The sequence below is a fragment of the Scyliorhinus torazame genome, chromosome 29 (assembly GCF_047496885.1).
Source record: "Scyliorhinus torazame isolate Kashiwa2021f chromosome 29, sScyTor2.1, whole genome shotgun sequence".
Lineage (NCBI taxonomy): Eukaryota > Metazoa > Chordata > Chondrichthyes > Carcharhiniformes > Scyliorhinidae > Scyliorhinus > Scyliorhinus torazame.
In genome coordinates, this window is record NC_092735.1 from 36,225,817 (window position 1) to 36,247,664 (window position 21,848).

General features: G+C 38.8%; 1 long non-coding RNA gene across 1 annotated transcript in view; it reads right to left on the bottom strand.

Annotated features, from left to right (window-relative positions):
- LOC140404056 (uncharacterized) overlaps positions 1-20,479 on the bottom strand; it is a 183,936-nt gene extending 163,457 nt beyond the window's left edge. Inside the window, exon 1 of the long non-coding RNA XR_011938449.1 lies at positions 20,286-20,479. This is a non-coding gene — a long non-coding RNA (uncharacterized lncRNA). The remainder of the gene's footprint in view (positions 1-20,285) is intronic.
- Between the last annotated feature and the right edge of the window lie 1,369 nt (positions 20,480-21,848).

The following is a 21,848-nucleotide window of genomic DNA, read 5'->3' on the forward strand; positions in this document are numbered from 1 at the left end:
ACACGATGTGTTATTATATAATATCTACAGTGTGAGGCCCAGTGGCACACCATGTGTTATTATATAACATATACAGTGATTTGCACAGTGGCACACGGTGTGTTATTATATAATATATACTGTGTTATACCCAGTGGCACAAATGTGTTGTTATATAATATATACAGTGATATACCCAGATGCACAAGGTGTGTTAATATGTAATATATACAGTGATATACCCAGTGGCACACGTTGTGGTTTTATATAATATATACAGTGATATACCCAGTGGCACACGGTGTGTTATTATATAATATACACAATGATATACACAGCGACACACGGTGTGTTATTATATAATATATACAGTGTTATACCCAGTGACACACAGTGCGTTATTATATAATACATACAGTGATATACCCAGTGGCACACAGTGTGTTATTATATAATATACACGGATATACACAGTGACACACGGTGTGTTATTATATAATATACACAGTGATATACCCAGTGACAAACGGTGTGTTATTATATAATATACACAGTGATATACCCAGTGGCACACAGTGCGTTATTATATAATACATACAGTGATATACCCAGTGGCACACGGTGTGTTATTATATAATATACACAGTGATATACCCAGATGCACACGGTGTGTTATTATATAATATACACAGTGATATACCCAGTGGCACACAGTGTGTTATTATATAATATTTACAGTGATATACCCAGTGGCACACGGTGTGTTATTATGTAATATATACTGTGTTATACCCATTGGCACACGGTGTGTTATTATATAATATATACTGTATTATACCCAGTGGCACACAGTGTGTTATAATATAATATATACAGTGATATACCCAGTGGCACACAGTGTGTTATTATATAATATACACAGTGATATACCCAGTGGCACACAGTGTGTTATTATATAATCAATACAGTGATATACCCAGTGGCACACAGTGTGTTATTATATAATATACACCGTGATATACCCAGTGGAACACGGTGTGTTAGTATATAACATATACTGTGTTATACCCGTGGCACAAGTGTGTTGTTATATGATATATACAGTGATATACCCAGTGGCACACGGTGTGTTACTATATAATATATACTGTGATATACCCAGTGGAACACGGTGTGTTAGTATATAACATATACTGTGTTATACCCGTGGCACAAGTGTGTTGTTATATGATATATACAGTGATATACCCAGTGGCACACGGTGTGTTACTATATAATATATACTGTGATATACCCAGTGGAACACGGTGTGTTAGTATATAACATATACTGTGTTATACCCGTGGCACAAGTGTGCTGTTATATGATATATACAGTGATATACCCAGTGGCACACGATGTGTTATTATATAATATATACAGCGTTATGCCCAGTGCCACACGATGTGTTATTATATAATATCTACAGTGTGAGGCCCAGTGGCACACCATGTGTTATTATATAATATATACAGTGATATGCACAGTGGCACACGGTGTGTTGTTATATAATATATACTTTGTTACACCCAGTGGCACAAATGTGTTGTTATATAATATATACAGTGATATACCCAGTGGCACACGGTGTGGTTTTATATAATATATACAGTGATATACCCAGTGGCACACGGTGTGTTATTATATAATACATACAGTGATATACCCAGTGGCACACGGTGTGGTATTATATAATATATACAGTGATATACCCAGTGGCATTCGGTGTGTTATTATATAATATATACAGCGTTATACCCAGTGTCACACGATGTGTTATTATATAATATATACTGTGTTATACCCAGTGGCACGTGGTGTGTTATTATATAATATATACAGTGATATGCACAGTGGCACACGGTGTGTTATTATATAATATATACTGTGTTATACCCAGTGGCACACAGTGTGTTATTATATAATATATACAGTGATATACCCTGTGGCACACGGTGTGTTATTTTATAATATACACCGTGATATACCCAGTGGCACACGATGTGTTATTATATAATATATACAGCGTTATACCCAGTGCCACACGATGTGTTATTATATAATATATACTGTGTTATACCCAGTGGCACATGGTGTGTTATTATATAATATATACTGTGTTATACTCAGTGGCACACGATGTGTTATTATATAATGTATACAGCGTTATACCCAGTGCCACACGATGTGTTATTATATAATATCTACAGTGTGAGGCCCAGTGGCACACCATGTGTTATTATATAACATATACAGTGATTTGCACAGTGGCACACGGTGTGTTATTATATAATATATACTGTGTTATACCCAGTGGCACAAATGTGTTGTTATATAATATATACAGTGATATACCCAGATGCACAAGGTGTGTTAATATGTAATATATACAGTGATATACCCAGTGGCACACGTTGTGGTTTTATATAATATATACAGTGATATACCCAGTGGCACACGGTGTGTTATTATATAATAAAAACAGTGTTATACCCAGTGACACACGGTGTGTTATTATATAATATATGCAGTGTTATACCCAGAGGCACACGGTGTGTTATTATATAATATACACAATGATATACACAGCGACACACGGTGTGTTATTATATAATATATACAGTGTTATACCCAGTGACACACAGTGCGTTATTATATAATACATACAGTGATATACCCAGTGGCACACGGTGTGTTATTATATAATATACACGGATATACACAGTGACACACGGTGTGTTATTATATAATATACACAGTGATATACCCAGTGACAAACGGTGTGTTATTATATAATATACACAGTGATATACCCAGTGGCACACAGTGCGTTATTATATAATACATACAGTGATATACCCAGTGGCACACGGTGTGTTATTATATAATATACACAGTGATATACCCAGATGCACACGGTGTGTTATTATATAATATACACAGTGATATACCCAGTGGCACACAGTGTGTTATTATATAATATGTACAGTGATATACCCAGTGGCACACGGTGTGTTATTATGTAATATATACTGTGTTATACCCAGTGGCACACGGTGTGTTATTATATAATATATACTGTATTATACCCAGTGGCACACAGTGTGTTATAATATAATATATACAGTGATATACCCAGTGGCACACAGTGTGTTATTATATAATATACACAGTGATATACCCAGTGGCACACAGTGTGTTATTATATAATATATACAGAGATATACCCAGGGGCACACGGTGTGTTATTATATAATATATACTGTGTTATACCCAGAGGCACACAGTGTGTTATTATATAATATATACAGTGATATACCCAGTGGCACACGGTGTGTTATTATTTAATATACACAGTGATATACCCAGTGGCACACGGTGTGTTATTATGTAATATATACTGTGTTATACCCAGTGGCACACGGTGTGTTATTATATAATATATACTGTATTATACCCAGTGGCACACAGTGTGTTATAATATAATATATACAGTGATATACCCAGTGGCACACAGTGTGTTATTATATAATATACACAGTGATATACCCAGTGGCACACAGTGTGTTATTATATAATATATACAGTGATATACCCAGGGGCACACGGTGTGTTATTATATAATATATACTGTGTTATACCCAGAGGCACACAGTGTGTTATTATATTATATATACAGTGATATACCCAGGGGCACACGGTGTGTTATTATTTAATATACACAGTGATATACCCAGTGACACACGGTGTGTTATTATATAATATACACAGTGATATACCCAGTGGCACACAGTGTGTGATTAAGAACATAAGAACATAAGATCTGGGAGCAGGAGTAGGCCATCTGGTCCCTCGAGCCTGCTCCGCCAATCAATGAGATCATGGCTGATCTTTGTGGACTCAGCTCCACTCTCTTGCCCGTACACCATATCCCCGAATCCCTTTATTCTTTAGAAAGGTATCTGTCTTTTTCTTAAAAACGTTTAAGGAAGGAGCCTCAACTACTTCACTGGGCAAGGAATTCCAGAGATTCACAACCCTTTGGGTGAAGAAGTTCCTCCTAAACTCGTTCCTAAATCTACTTCCCCTTATTTTGAGGCTATGCCCCCTAGTTCTGCTTTCCCCGACCAATGGAAACAACCTGCCCGCATCTATCCTATCTATTCCCTTCATAATTTTATATGTTTCAATGAGATCCCCCCGCATCCTTCTGAACTCCAATGAGTACAGTACCAGTCTACTCAACCTCTCTTCATAATCTAATCCCCCTCAACTCTGGGATCTACCTAGTGAATCTCCTCTGCACTCCCTCCAGTGCCAATATGTCCTTTCTCAGGTAAGGAGACCAAAACTGAACACAATACTCCAGGTGTCGCCTCACTATCACCTTATACAATTACAGCATAACCTCCCTCGTCTTGAACACCATCCCTCTAGCAATGAAAGACAAAACTCGATTAGCCTTCTTAATCACCTGTTGCACCTGCACACCAACTTTTTGCGACTCGTGCACTAGCACACCCAGGTCCCTCTGCACAGCAGCATGTTTTAACATCTTACCATTTAAATAATCCATTCTGCTGTTATTCCTCCCAAAATGGATAGCTTCACACTTGGCAACATTGAATTCCATCTGCCAGACCCTAGCCCATTCTCCTAACCTATCCAAATCCTTCTGCAGACTTCCGGTATCCGCTGCACGTTTTGCTTTACCACTCATCTTAGTGTCGTCTGCAAACTTTGCCACATTGCACTTGGTCCCCAACTCCAAATCATCTATGTAAATTGTGAACAACTGCGGGCCCAACACTGATCCTTGAGGGACCCCACTAGTTACAGGTTGCCAACCAGAGAAACACCCATTTATCCCCACTCTCTGCTTTCTGTTAGTTAACCAATCCTCTACCCATGCTACCACTTTACCCTCAATGCATTGCATCTTTAGTTCATGCAGCAACCTTTTGTGTGGCATTATATAATGTCATTATATAATATAGACTGTGTTATACCCAGTGGCACACGGTGTGTAATTATATAATATAAACAGTGATATACCCAGTGACACACAGTGTGTTATTATATAATATATACGGTGTTATACCCAGTGTCACACGATGTGTTATTATATAATATATACTGTGTTATACCCAGTGGCACGTGGTGTGTTATTATATAATATATACAGTGATATGCACAGTGGCACACGGTGTGTTATTATATAATATATACTGTGTTATACCCAGTGGCACACATTGTGTTATTATATAATATATACAGTGATATACCCTGTGGCACATGGTGTGTTATTTTATAATATACACCGTGATATACCCAGTGGCACACGATGTGTTATTATATAATATATACAGCGTTATACCCAGTGCCACACGATGTGTTATTATATAATATATACTGTGTTATACCCAGTGGCACATGGTGTGTTATTATACAATATATACTGTGTTATACTCAGTGGCACACGATGTGTTATTATATAATGTATACAGCGTTATACCCAGTGCCACACGATGTGTTATTATATAATATCTACAGTGTGAGGCCCAGTGGCACACCATGTGTTATTATATAACATATACAGTGATTTGCACAGTGGCACACGGTGTGTTATTATATAATATATACTGTGTTATACCCAGTGGCACAAATGTGTTGTTATATAATATATACAGTGATATACCCAGATGCACAAGGTGTGTTAATATGTAATATGTACAGTGATATACCCAGTGGCACACGTTGTGGTTTTATATAATATATACAGTGATATACCCAGTGGCACACGGTGTGTTATTATATAATAAAAACAGTGTTATACCCAGTGACACACGGTGTGTTATTATATAATATATGCAGTGTTATACCCAGAGGCACACGGTGTGTTATTATATAATATACACAATGATATACACAGCGACACACGGTGTGTTATTATATAATATATACAGTGTTATACCCAGTGACACACAGTGCGTTATTATATAATACATACAGTGATATACCCAGTGGCACACGGTGTGTTATTATATAATATACACGGATATACACAGTGACACACGGTGTGTTATTATATAATATACACAGTGATATACCCAGTGACAAACGGTGTGTTATTATATAATATACACAGTGATATACCCAGTGGCACACAGTGCGTTATTATATAATACATACAGTGATATACCCAGTGGCACACGGTGTGTTATTATATAATATACACAGTGATATACCCAGATGCACACGGTGTGTTATTATATAATATACACAGTGATATACCCAGTGGCACACAGTGTGTTATTATATAATATGTACAGTGATATACCCAGTGGCACACGGTGTGTTATTATGTAATATATACTGTGTTATACCCAGTGGCACACGGTGTGTTATTATATAATATATACTGTATTATACCCAGTGGCACACAGTGTGTTATAATATAATATATACAGTGATATACCCAGTGGCACACAGTGTGTTATTATATAATATACACAGTGATATACCCAGTGGCACACAGTGTGTTATTATATAATATATACAGTGATATACCCAGGGGCACACGGTGTGTTATTATATAATATATACTGTGTTATACCCAGAGGCACACAGTGTGTTATTATATAATATATACAGTGATATACCCAGTGGCACACGGTGTGTTATTATTTAATATACACAGTGATATACCCAGTGGCACACAGTGTGTTATTATATAATATACACCGTGATATACCCAGTGGAACACGGTGTGTTAGTATATAACATATACTGTGTTATACCCGTGGCACAAGTGTGTTGTTATATGATATATACAGTGATATACCCAGTGGCACACGGTGTGTTACTATATAATATATACTGTGATATACCCAGTGGAACACGGTGTGTTAGTATATAACATATACTGTGTTATACCCGTGGCACAAGTGTGTTGTTATATGATATATACAGTGATATACCCAGTGGCACACGGTGTGTTACTATATAATATATACTGTGATATACCCAGTGGAACACGGTGTGTTAGTATATAACATATACTGTGTTATACCCGTGGCACAAGTGTGCTGTTATATGATATATACAGTGATATACCCAGTGGCACACGGTGTGTTATTATTTAATATACACAGTGATATACCCAGTGACACACGGTGTGTTATTATATAATATACACAGTGATATACCCAGTGGCACACAGTGTGTGATTAAGAACATAAGAACATAAGATCTGGGAGCTGGAGTAGGCCATCTGGTCCCTCGAGCCTGCTCCGCCAATCAATGAGATCATGGCTGATCTTTGTGGACTCAGCTCCACTCTCCGGCCCGTACACCATATCCCCGAATCCCTTTATTCTTTAGAAAGGTATCTGTCTTTTTTTTAAAAACGTTTAAGGAAGGAGCCTCAACTACTTCACTGGGCAAGGAATTCCAGAGATTCACAACCCTTTGGGTGAAGAAGTTCCTCCTAAACTCGTTCCTAAATCTACTTCCCCTTATTTTGAGGCTATGCCCCCTAGTTCTGCTTTCCCCGACCAATGGAAACAACCTGCCCGCATCTATCCTATCTATTCCCTTCATAATTTTATATGTTTCAATGAGATCCCCCCGCATCCTTCTGAACTCCAATGAGTACAGTACCAGTCTACTCAACCTCTCTTCATAATCTAATCCCCCTCAACTCTGGGATCTACCTAGTGAATCTCCTCTGCACTCCCTCCAGTGCCAATATGTCCTTTCTCAGGTAAGGAGACCAAAACTGAACACAATACTCCAGGTGTCGCCTCACTATCACCTTATACAATTACAGCATAACCTCCCTCGTCTTGAACACCATCCCTCTAGCAATGAAAGACAAAACTCGATTAGCCTTCTTAATCACCTGTTGCACCTGCACACCAACTTTTTGCGACTCGTGCACTAGCACACCCAGGTCCCTCTGCACAGCAGCATGTTTTAACATCTTACCATTTAAATAATCCATTCTGCTGTTATTCCTCCCAAAATGGATAGCTTCACACTTGGCAACATTGAATTCCATCTGCCAGACCCTAGCCCATTCTCCTAACCTATCCAAATCCTTCTGCAGACTTCCGGTATCCGCTGCACGTTTTGCTTTACCACTCATCTTAGTGTCGTCTGCAAACTTTGCCACATTGCACTTGGTCCCCAACTCCAAATCATCTATGTAAATTGTGAACAACTGCGGGCCCAACACTGATCCTTGAGGGACCCCACTAGTTACAGGTTGCCAACCAGAGAAACACCCATTTATCCCCACTCTCTGCTTTCTGTTAGTTAACCAATTCTCTACCCATGCTACCACTTTACCCTCAATGCATTGCATCTTTAGTTCATGCAGCAACCTTTTGTGTGGCATTATATAATGTCATTATATAATATAGACTGTGTTATACCCAGTGGCACACGGTGTGTAATTATATAATATAAACAGTGATATACCCAGTGACACACAGTGTGTTATTATATAATATATACGGTGTTATACCCAGTGGCACATGGTGTGTTATTATATCATATACACAGTGATATACCCAGTGACACACAGTGTGTTATATAATATATACAGTGCCATACCCAGTGGCACACAGAGTGTTTTTATATAATATATACTGTGTTATACCCAGTGGCACACGGTGTGTTATTATATAATATATACTGTGTTATACCCAGTGGCACACGGTGTGTTATTATATAATATATACAGTGATATACCCAGTGGCACACGGTGTGTTATTATATAATATATACAGTGATATACCCAGTGACACACGGTGTGTTATTATATAATATATACAGTGATATACACAGTGACACACAGTGTGTTATTATATAATATACACAGTGGTATACCCAGCGGCACACGGTGTGTTATTATATAATATACACAGTGATATACCCAGTGACACACAGTGTGTTATTATATAATATACACAGTGATATACCCAGTGACACACAGTGTGTTATTATATAATATACACAGTGATATACCCAGTGACACACAGTGTGTTATTATATAATATACACAGTGATATACCCAGTGGCACACGGTGTGTTATTATATAATATACACAGTGGCACACAGTGTGTTATTATATAATACATACTGTGATATACCCAGTGGCACACGGTGTGTTATTATATAATATACACAGTGATATACCCAGTGACACACAGTGTGTTATTATATAATATACACAGTGATATACCCAGTGACACACAGTGTGTTATTATATAATATACACAGTGATATACCCAGTGACACACAGTGTGTTATTATATAATATACACAGTGATATACCCAGTGACACACAGTGTGTTATTATATAATATACACAATGATATACACAGTGGCACACAGTGTGTTATTATATAATACATACTGTGATATACCCAGTGGCACACGGTGTGTTATTATATAATATACACAGTGATATACCCAGTGACACACAGTGTGTTATTATATAATATACACAGTGATATACCCAGTGACACACAGTTTGTTATTATATAATATACACAGTGATATACCCAGTGACACACAGTGTGTTATTATATAATATGCACAGTGATATACCCAGTGGCACACGGTGTGTTATTATATAATATACACAGTGATATACACAGTGGCACACAGTGTGTTATTACATAATATACACAGTGATATACCCAGTGGCACACAGTGTGTTATTATATAATACATACTGTGATATACCCAGTGGCACATGGTGTGTTATTAGATAATATATACAGTGATATACACAGTGGCACACAGTGTGTTATTACATAATATACACAGTGATATACCCAGTGGCACACGGTGTGTTATTATATAATATACACAGTGATATACACAGTGGCACACAGTGTGTTATTACATAATATACACAGTGATATACCCAGTGGCACACAGTGTGTTATTATATAATACATACTGTGATATACCCAGTGACACATGGTGTGTTATTAGATAATATATACAGTGATATACACAGTGGCACACAGTGTGTTATTACATAATATACACAGTGATATACCCAGTGACACACAGTGTGTTATTATATAATATACACAGTGATATACACAGTGGCACACAGTGTGTTATTATATAATACATACTGTGATATACCCAGTGGCACACGGTGTGTTATTATATAATATACACAGTGATATACCCAGTGACACACAGTGTGTTATTATATAATATACACAGTGATATACCCAGTGACACACAGTTTGTTATTATATAATATACACAGTGATATACCCAGTGACACACAGTGTGTTATTATATAATATGCACAGTGATATACCCAGTGGCACACGGTGTGTTATTATATAATATACACAGTGATATACACAGTGGCACACAGTGTGTTATTACATAATATACACAGTGATATACCCAGTGGCACACAGTGTGTTATTATATAATACATACTGTGATATACCCAGTGGCACACAGTGTGTTATTATATACTACATACTGTGATATACCCAGTGGCACATGGTGTGTTATTAGATAATATATACAGTGATATACACAGTGGCACACAGTGTGTTATTAAGAACATAAGATCTAGGAACAGGAGTAGGCCATCTGGCCCCTCGAGCCTGCTCCGCCATTCAATGAAATCATGGCTGATCTTTGTGGACTCAGCTCCACTCTCCGGCCCGTCCACCATATCCCCAAATCCCTTTATTCTTTAGAAAGGTATCTGTCTTTTTCTTAAAAACGTTTAAAGAAGGAGCCTCAACTACTTCACTGGGCAAGGAATTCCAGAGATTCACAACCCTTTGGGTGAAGAGGTTCCTCCTAAACTCGTTCCTAAATCTACTTCCCCTTATTTCCCCTAGTTCTGCTTTCCCCGACCAATGGAAACAACCTGCCCGCATCTATCCTATCTATTCCCTTCATAATTTTATATGTTTCAATGAGATCCCCCCGCATCCTTCTGAACTCCAATGAGTACAGTACCAGTCTACTCAACCTCTCTTCATAATCTAATCCCCTCAACTCTGGGATCAACCTAGTGAATCTCCTCTGCACTCCCTCCAGTGCCAATCTGTCCTTTCTCAGGTAAGGAGACCAAAACTGAACACAATACTCCAGGTGTGGCCTCACTATCACCTTATACAATTGCAGCATAACCTCCCTCGTCTTGAACTCCATCCCTCTAGCCATGAAAGACAAAACTCGATTAGCCTTCTTAATCACCTGTTGCACCTGCACACCAACTTTTTGCAACTCGTGCACCAGCACACCCAGGTCCCTCTGCACAGCAGCATGTTTTAACAACTTACCGTTTAAATAATAATCCATTCTGCTGTTATTCCTCCCAAAATGGATAGCCTCACACTTGGCAACATTGAATTCCATCTGCCTGACCCTAGCCCATTCTCGTAACCTATCCAAATCCTTCTGCAGACTTCCGGTATCCTCTGCACTTTTTACTTTACCACTCATCTTAGTGTCGTCTGCAAACTTTGCCACATTGCGCTTGGTCCCCAACTCCAAATCATCTATGTAAATTGTGAACAACTGCGGGCCCAACACTGATCCTTGAGGGACCCCACTAGTTACAGGTTGCCAACCAGAGAAACACGCATTTATCCCCACTCTCTGCTTTCTGTTAGTTAACCAATCCTCTTCCCATGCTACCACTTTACCCTCAATGCCATGCATCTTTAGTTCATGCAGCAACCTTTTGTGTGGCATTATATAATGTCATTATATAATATATACTGTGTTATCCCCAGTGGCACATGGTGTGTTATTATCTAATATATACAGTGATATACCCAGTGGCACATGGTGTGTTTTTATATAATATATACTGTGTTATACCCAGTGGCACACGGTGTGTTATTATATAATATATACAGTGATATACACAGTGACACACAGTGTGTTATTATATAATATATACTGTATTTTACCCAGTAACGCACAGTGTGTTATTATATAATATATACAGCATTATACCCAGTAACACACAGTGTGTTATTATATAATTTTTACTGTATTTTACCCAGAAATGCAGTGTTATTATATAATATATACTGTATTATACCCAGTAACACACAGTGTGTCATTATATAATATATACAGCATTATACCCAGTAACGCACAGTGTTTTATTATATAATATATACAGCATTATACCCAGTAACGCACAGTGTGTTATTATATAATATATACAGCATTAGACCCAGTAACGCACAGTGTGTTATTATATAATATATACTGTATTTTACCCAGTAATGCACAGTGTTACTATAAAATATCTACTGTATTTTACACAGTAACGCACAGTGTGTTATTGTATAATATATACAGTGTTGTACCCAGTAATGCACAGTGGGTTATTATACAATATATACTGTATTTTACCCAGTAATGCACAGTGTGTTATTATATAATATATACTGTATTTTACCCAGTAACGCACAGTGTGTTATTATATAATATATACAGTGTTATACCCAGTAACGCACAGTGTGTTATTATACAAAAAATACTGTATTTTACCCAGTAATGCACAGTGTGTTATTATACAAAAAATACTGTATTTTACCCAGTAGTGCACAGTGTGTTATTATATAATATATATTGTGTTATACCCGGTAACGCACAGTGAGTTATTATATAATATATATTGTATTTTACCCAGTAACGCACAGTGTTATTATAAAATATATACTGTATTTTACACAGTAACGCACAGTGTGTTATTATATAATATATACAGCGTTATAGCCAGTAATGCACAGTTGGTTATTTTATAATATATACAGCGTTATACCCAGTAACGCACAGTGTGTTATTATATAATATATACAGCGTTATACCCAGTGACGCACAGTGTGTTATTATACAATATATACAGCGTTATACCCAGTAACACACAGTGTGTTATTATATAATATATACAGCATTATACCCAGTAACACACAGTGTGTTGTTATATAATATATACAGGTTTATACCCAGTAACACACAGTGTGTTATTATATAATATATACAGCGTTATACCCAGTAACACACAGTGTGTTATTATATAATATATACAGCGTTATACCCAGTAACACACAGTGTGTTATTATATAATATATACAGGTTTATACCCAGTAACACACGGTGTGTTATTATATAATATATACAGCATTATACCTAGTAACACACAGTGTGTTGTTATATAATATATACAGGTTTATACCCAGTAACACACAGTGTGTTATTATATAATATATACAGCGTTATACCCAGTAAAGCACACTGTGTTATTATATAATATACACAGCATTGTACCCAGTGACACACGGTGTGTTATTATATAATATACACAGTGATATACCCAGTAACGCACAGTGTGTTATTGTATAATATATACAGCGTTATACCCAGTGGCACAGTGTGTTATTATATAATATACACAGCGTTATACCCAGTAACACACAGTGTGTTATTATATAATATATACAGCGTTATACCCAGTAACACACAGTGTGTTATTATATAATATATACAGGTTTATACCCAGTAACACACAGTGTGTTATTATATAATATATACAGCGTTATACCCAGTAATGCACACTGTGTTATTATATAATATACACAGCATTGTACCCAGTGACACACGGTGTGTTATTATATAATATACACAGTGATATACCCAGTGACACACAATCTGTTATTATATAATATATACGGTGTTATACCCAGTAACACACGGAGTGTTATTTTATAATATATACAGTTTTATACCCAGTAACACATGGTATGATATTACATTATATATGCTGTGTTATACTCAGTAATTCAGATTAAATAATATACACAGTGATATACCCAGTGACACACGGTGTGTTATTATATCATATATACAGTGATATACCCAGTAACACACACTGTGTTATTATAGAATATATACAGTGATATACCCAGTGACACACGGTGTGTTTTTATATAATATACACAGTGATATACCCAGTAACACACGGTGTGTTATTATATAATATATATAGCATTATACCCAGTGACACACGGTGTGTTATTATATAATATATATAGCATTATACCCTAATGCATGGTGTGTTATATAATAAACACAGTGTTATACCCAGTAACATCCAATGTGGTTTTATATAATATATTGTGTTATAGCCAGTAACACAGTGTTATTATGTAATACATACAGTATTATACCTTGTAACACACATTATGTAATATATACAGTGTTATACCCAGTAACATATGGTGTTATTATATAATATATACAGTGATATACCCAGTAACGCACAGTGTTATTACATAATATGTACAGTGATATACCCAGTAACACACAATGTGTTATTATATAATATATACAGTGATATACCCAGTAATGCACAGTGTTATTATAAAATATATACTGTATTTTACACAGTAACGCACAGTGTGTTATTATATAATATATACAGTGTTATACCCAGTAATGCACAGTGGGTTATTATACAATATATACTGTATTTTACCCAGTAATGCACAGTGTGTTATTATATAATATATACTGTATTTTACCCAGTAACACACAGTGTGTTATTATATAATATATACAGTGATATACCCAGTGACACACGGTGTGTTTTTATATAAAGTACACAGTGATATACCCAGTGACACACGGTGTGTTATTATATAATATATATAGCATTATACCCTAATGCATGGTGTGTTATATACCCAGTAACATCCAATGTGTTATTATATAATATATTGTGTTATAGCCAGTAACACAGTGTTATTATGTAATACATACAGTATTATACCTTGTAACACACATTATGTAATATATACAGTGTTATACCCAGTAACATATGATGTTATTATATAATATATACAGTGATATACCCAGTAACGCACAGTGTTATTACATAATATGTACAGTGATATACCCAGTAACACACAGTGTGTTATTATATAATATATACAGTGATATACCCAGTAACACACAGTGTGTTATTATATAATATATACACTGATATACCCAGTAACACACAGTGTGTTATTATATAATATTTACAGTATTATACACAGCAGCACACAGTGTGTTATTATATAATATATACCCTGATATACCCAGTAACGCACAGTGTGAAATTATACAATATATACTGTATTTTACCCAGTAATGCACAGTGTGTTATTATATAATATATACTGTATTTTACGCAGTTACGCACAGTGTGTTATTATATAATATATACTGTATTTTACCCAGTAACGCACAGTGTGTTATTATATAATATATACTGTATTTTACCCAGTTACGCACAGTGTGTTATTATATAATATATACTGTATTTTACCCAGCACGCACAGTGTTATTATATAATATAGACAGTGTTCTCCCCAGTAACGCACAGTGTGTTATTATACAAAAAATACTGTATTTTACCCAGTAACACACAGTGAGTTATTATATAATGTATATTGTATTTTACCCAGTAACGCACAGTGTTTTACACGGTAACGCACAGTGTGTTATTATATAATATATACAGCATTATAGCCAGTAATGCACAGTGTGTTATTATATGATATATACAGCATTATACCCAGTAACACACAGTGTGTTATTATATAATATATACAGCGTTATACCCAGTAACACACAGTGTGTTATTATATAATATATACAGCGTTATACCCAGTAATGCACACTGTGTTATTATATAATATATACAGCGTTATACCCAGTAACACACAGTGTGTTATTATATAATATATAAAGCGTTATACCCAGTAACACATGGTGTGTTATTATATAATATATACCGTGTTTTACCCAGTGACACATGGTGTGTTATTATATAATATATACAGTGTTATATCCTGTAACACATGATGTGTTATTATATAATGTATACAGTGTTATACCCAGTAACATACGGTGTGTTATGATATAATATATAGTGTTATACCCAGTAACAAATATTGTGTTATTATATAATATATACTGTCCTTTAACCAGTGACACACAGTGTGTTATTATATAATATATACAGTGTTATGCCCAGTAACATACGGTGTGTTTTTAATATAATATGTACTGTGTTAAACACGTCCCGGGTTTTCCCGGCCACAGGGTCTGGATTCACACCACCAGCCAACAACAGGCCACTTCAGCCACTGAGAAACACGCCGCAATGGCGCGGAAAATCTCGGCTGAGAAATTTTGTTTTGAGATGATACTCGCCGCCCATTGTCTCCATTGGAGATGACAATTAATATCTGTATGCTTTGGAAATATCGTTGTCTGGAAACATGGTGGAGTCGCTTTCAGAGTATTACCCACCAGCAATTCAGCCAGTGACTGACTTTACACCCTTAGTCATCTTTGGTTGAGTGTCCATTTTTTTAAACTTACATGTCTTATTTAAATTTCAATATTTCTGGATGTAATTCAGTCTTTTCCGTCATTATTATGATGTATTATGTAATATATCCAGTAACACAGTGTGTTATTTTATAATGTGTACAGTGTTACCCCCACACCGGTGAGTCATGAGGCAGGATATTCTGCCCATTCCTGCTGTCGAGTTCTTTCACTCCTACTGCTGGTGATGATCCTCTCCCGCTCACTGCGGCTTCCCCCATTGACAGTGACGGGACTGGAAGATTCCGTCATCAGCCAATGGGGGGGCCACCATTGCCACCACAAAGCACATCTCAGGGGATGGAGAATCAGGACGATGGTGTATGCACTCTATGCACAGAGTGTTTGCCGGGATGGGAGATCCGGTATGCAGCTCCCCAGCTGCCCAGCCGAGTCTTCTCTCCAGGTTCTATAGCGGCGCCTGATAGAGCTCTTTTTAAAGGATGCCCCGATCTGCGTTAAAAAGAAACTCCCCCCCACCTCCCGATGGACACCGGGGTCCCTCACAAGCACAGGACAACCCCCCCCCCCCTCCCAAACAAGCACCAGGGCAACACCCCCACATGTAAGGGGTATCCCTCCCAAATGGGTTTCCCTGGAGGGCCCGCCCCTGGCACTGCCCGGTGACAGTAACAACATGGCAGTGCCACCCTGGCAGTGCCAAGTTGACACTGCCAGGGTACCGGGGGCAGTGCCAGGGTACCAGGGTGCAGTGCCAGTACAATGCCTGGGCAAGCCCCTCCCCTCCTCCGGGAGCCTATAATTAGCTTTCCGCCCCATCAGGTTCCCTTTGAGTGCTTCCCCTTTTTGCAATAGCTGTTGTAAACCACGCTAACTTGTGACCAAGTCGACAAGGATGGGAATTCCTTACCTGCGGGGGGGGGGGGGAGAACATGTGGCAGGAAATTGAACCCGCGCTGCTGGACTTGTTCTGCATCACAAACCAGCTGTCTAGCCCACTGAGCTAAACCAGCTCTTACATCAGAAAACAAGATCTCGCCAGCGAGAATCTGGGGGTTTCCGATTCTCGCGGGAATAGCGCCACATCACCGTTTGCACTCACGGCGAATGCTGACAAAACCACCCCAATAACACACGGCGGGTTATTACACAATATGTATAACACTTAAATAGGCACCTATGTTATTATATAATGTACAGGGTGTTCAACCAAATAATGCACGGTGTCATTATGTAGTATATAGTGTTATAGAGTAACACACAGTGTCCTGTATAATATATATGGCATTAAGCTGAATTCCATAAGGTATGTTAATATACAATATATACAATGTTATACCCACTAATACAGAGTATGTTATATAATTATATAATTTATACTGTTTTATGCCCAGTAGCTTGCAGTATTATGAGACAATATACAGCGTTATTCACAGTCTGTTATTATGTAATAATCAGCAATATGCAGTGTGTTATTATATAATATTTATATTTTTATTGTACATTATCCAGTTCATAGAATTTACAGTGCAGCAGGAGGAGGCCATTCAGCCCATCGAGTCTGCACTGGCCCTTGGAAGGAGCATCCTACCCAAGCCCCACACCCTGTCCCTCTTTATCCACGTAATCCAGTAACCCACCTAACCTTTTTGGACACTAGGGGCAATTTAGAATAGCCAATCCACCGAACCTGCACATCTTTGGACTGTGGGATGAAACCGGAGCACCCGGAGGAAACCCACGCAGACACAGGGAGAACGTGCAGACTCCGCACAGACAGTGACCCAAGCCGGGAATCGAACCTGGGACATTGGAGCTGTGCTAACCACTACGCTACCGTGCTGCAGCCTGGGAACTAACTGAGGGGTTTCAGCCGTTTTGTATTTAGAACAAAGGATACTTCAGAGTCAGTTACAACCCGGAGCCTAATTGCCGTTGGGTCATTATATAGAAAATAGCAGACACCAGACATTAAGGTGCAGACTGCAACCTTATCAAGGATTCGAGGGGGGCGGTTACTGTCCGTGTGGAGTTTGCACATTCTCCCCGTGTCTGCGTGGGTCTCACCCCCACAACCCAAAGATGTACAGGGCAGGTGGATTGGCCACGCTAAATTGCCCCTTAATTGGAAAAAAAAGGATTGGGTACTCTAAATTTATTTTTTTAAAGGATTCGGGGGGGTGGGGGGTGATGTACATATGGAATAACAGATAGCTGTGAGAGAGTGATGGGCTGGAATCTAATTGAGGGGTTCAGGGTGGTTTATATATCGAATAACTGTTACCCAGGAGTGAGCTACAGGCCGGAATATTATTGAGCGGTTTGGGGGTTTATATATTGAGTTATATATTGAGTGACTGATACTTAGAAGTGAGTTGCAGGGTGGAATCAGACATCTGAGGTTCTGAGCTTTCTCATGAAATCCTCTGTCTATCTGCACCCATTGTGAGGTCTGTACTATTGATATGTGGGAACGTTCATCGCAGGGGAAGCACATCGAGTAATAGTGCACACTGATTACCTGGAAATGTAACGGCCGGGGAACTCTGTCAAACCATTCTGCTAACTCCCAGATTAAAGAGCAACATTCAGAATTTTGAGTGTGTCACTGTTAAGCAACAAAGGGTCACAAACTCTCAGAAGGTTAGTTTGGAGTTGCAGCACTTCATCTTCCTAAATGTTCCCCCTCCTTCAGTCAGATCACAAACCTCAGATCAGCGACCCACAGCCACTTCATTATCTTGCGTCACCCTCCTTCCCTTTAACACCCTTGGCAGCCTCCTGAATTAGGGGGGGCCTTAACACTTCCCGTTACCCCGCCACCCCATTCGAACGTCCTCAACGTTAAGCGTACCCGTGCTTAAAATAATCTCATGTCGATTTATCTTTTTGACCGTTTCAAGACCTATCACAACGTCAGAAAGTTGCAAAGCATCTAGGTCCAGTGAAAAACTGTTCTAATGTAAGTCAGACAGCCATCAATTAGTGCACAGCAAGCTCCCACAAACAGCAATATGATCATCACCCAAACAATCTTTATTTACAGTCATTTTGTTTGCAGGATAAGTATTGGCCCAGGTTGCCAGGAAGAACTCCTCCGCCATCTTTTATGTCCATCTGAAATGATGATCCAGAGCCTCAGTTTAACATCTTATCAGCGTGGCACATCCAACAGTGTGGCACTCCCTCACTGCCGCACACAAGAGCACCAACCTGGATTTTGAGCTTAATCCACTGGAGGTGAGATTTGAACCCTCAACCTTCTGACTCAGAGGCACGAGAGTGCTGTCCGCTGACCCACAGTTCACTCTTGCTCATGATCCTGACCGTAAAGCCGTGCTCACTACCTTGCACGATCACCAGAGTCGTGTTGAGGTCGGCAATACGGTGGGAATGTCTGCTTCCATTAAGCTATTATAGAAAATCCTTTGAAGGAGTTTGTGGGATCGAGGGACGTAGAATCAGGAAGAATATTAGTAAACCTCCTCGAGCAACCATAAGTGGAAAGTGTTCACCGTAGGGAGAGGGGTACGAGTTTGCCTTTATAAGCCCCTTATAACATTCGCCATAGTTCTTACACCTGCCTCATTGCCATATCAGGTTGAACTGCGCATGTTGGCAACCCGACTACAACTTTTTCTTCCCTGAGTTTCGGTTTAACTTCCAGAGTCCTTCTAAGCAACAAGCTCGGCCTTACTTTTTTTTTATTGCTGCTTCCCCCTCCGCCCCCGGTTACGCAATAGATCGCTGAGCAAAATATAATTTGCTTCCTTGTTATTTTTTTTAAAAGCTAAAACTTATTAGATCTCTATTGTCAAATGCACAAGACAGTTTCACAAACCTTGTCGGTCCGAAAAAAACGGGATATTATTTCTCGCCCACCATAAACCACACCGGTAGTGGGTTCCACTTGACTGGCAGTTGTGTAGGCCCGAGAATCCAACTACTACGTGAGGTAAATTTGTTTGCTCCTGGCATTTTCACTGCTTTCAAAGGGAGACGGACAGCAACCAGACTGAAAACATGTTGCCGTTCTGTGACTCTGTCCCTTCCACTATTCATTTTCGCAAGTTTTTACATTTGATCACATGGTTCCAGTTCACCTGGGCCCGAACAAAGGGAACACACAGCTAGGCCCCAAAGTCTTATCTAGCTTACCATTCATACTGCAAAATTGGAAACACAAGCTGAATTGTTCTGGGCCTCTGTTGCTTCTAAAAGGCCTCACTGTACATTAAATCATTGTTGCCACACTAAGCTGAAAACTACGCCAGACCAGCACAATACCGGTCTTATATCAGACTATTGGCCGTATATAAAGGCTGCCCTGTGTAGCGAATTGGGGTTGTGGGGCTGCTCCAGGTAAGGGGGAGCGTCGGGCGGCGGGGGGGGGGGGGGGGGGGGGGGTAGCCCGCTTCTGGTTAGCCATCTGCAACATTCCTTCAGCTGCTCAGGAGGGAAGGGCTGAATTTTCAACAACACCTGAGACAACGCCAGCACTGGGCTGACTTCCGGCAACAGCAACGCGGAGCTGGGTTTACCGAAGCACATTTTCTACCCGTGTATGGCAATAGCGTTGGTCTGCGTTACTGCTGCCCTCTGCTCAAGTGCAGAAACAGCCAGGCAGGAGCTGGCAAAGATTAATTGAAAACCTGAATAACTAAATAGTCTCTCACATTGTCGGATACTGCAGGAGGGCAATGGAAAGAATTTGGATTTCGATTCTGCTGTTTCAGAAATTTCCACACACTAGTTTGCGCGTATATCACCCAATACGAACTGTCCCATCAGAGTGAGGTACCGGAGGAGACCTATCAACTCCGGGAGTCTCTTCACGTTAATCATAGCGGAATCTGTATCTCAGCTCCATTTGCTCACCTACCCTCCATTCATAGCTGTTACGACCCCCACTAGGACCACAGGGGAACCACTGTTGATCTCCCCATAAGGCTCATGGAGCACGGGCTTCCCAGATAGGGGGCGAAGGAAGCCCAGCTGGGGCTGGTTACAAACGGACAGAAAAACAGGCCCTAAGCAGGGCCTGGCGGGTCTGGTTTTTCCCAGCAAGGAATGCACTGGGAGCGAGTTGCCAACTGGAGCAGAATATTGTATATAGTTAAATAAACCTCTGTTCTCTTACCGCTGGCTTCCTCAAGTTACTAAAATAGCCCAACCCAAAAATCTACAATTCACAGTGAAAGCTCCAATTCTCCCTCAACATCTGCAATCTTTCTCAGGGAAAGAGAGTGTTCCACGCTCCCAATTCCCTTCGTGTGAAGAGGTGCTTCCTTGCATCGCCCCCTGAATGTTCCAGTGCAAATCATAAATCTTTGTCCCCTTGTTTTGGATTCTTCATATCTACCCTATCAACTCGCTAAATCATCCTTAAGAGCTCAATTAGATT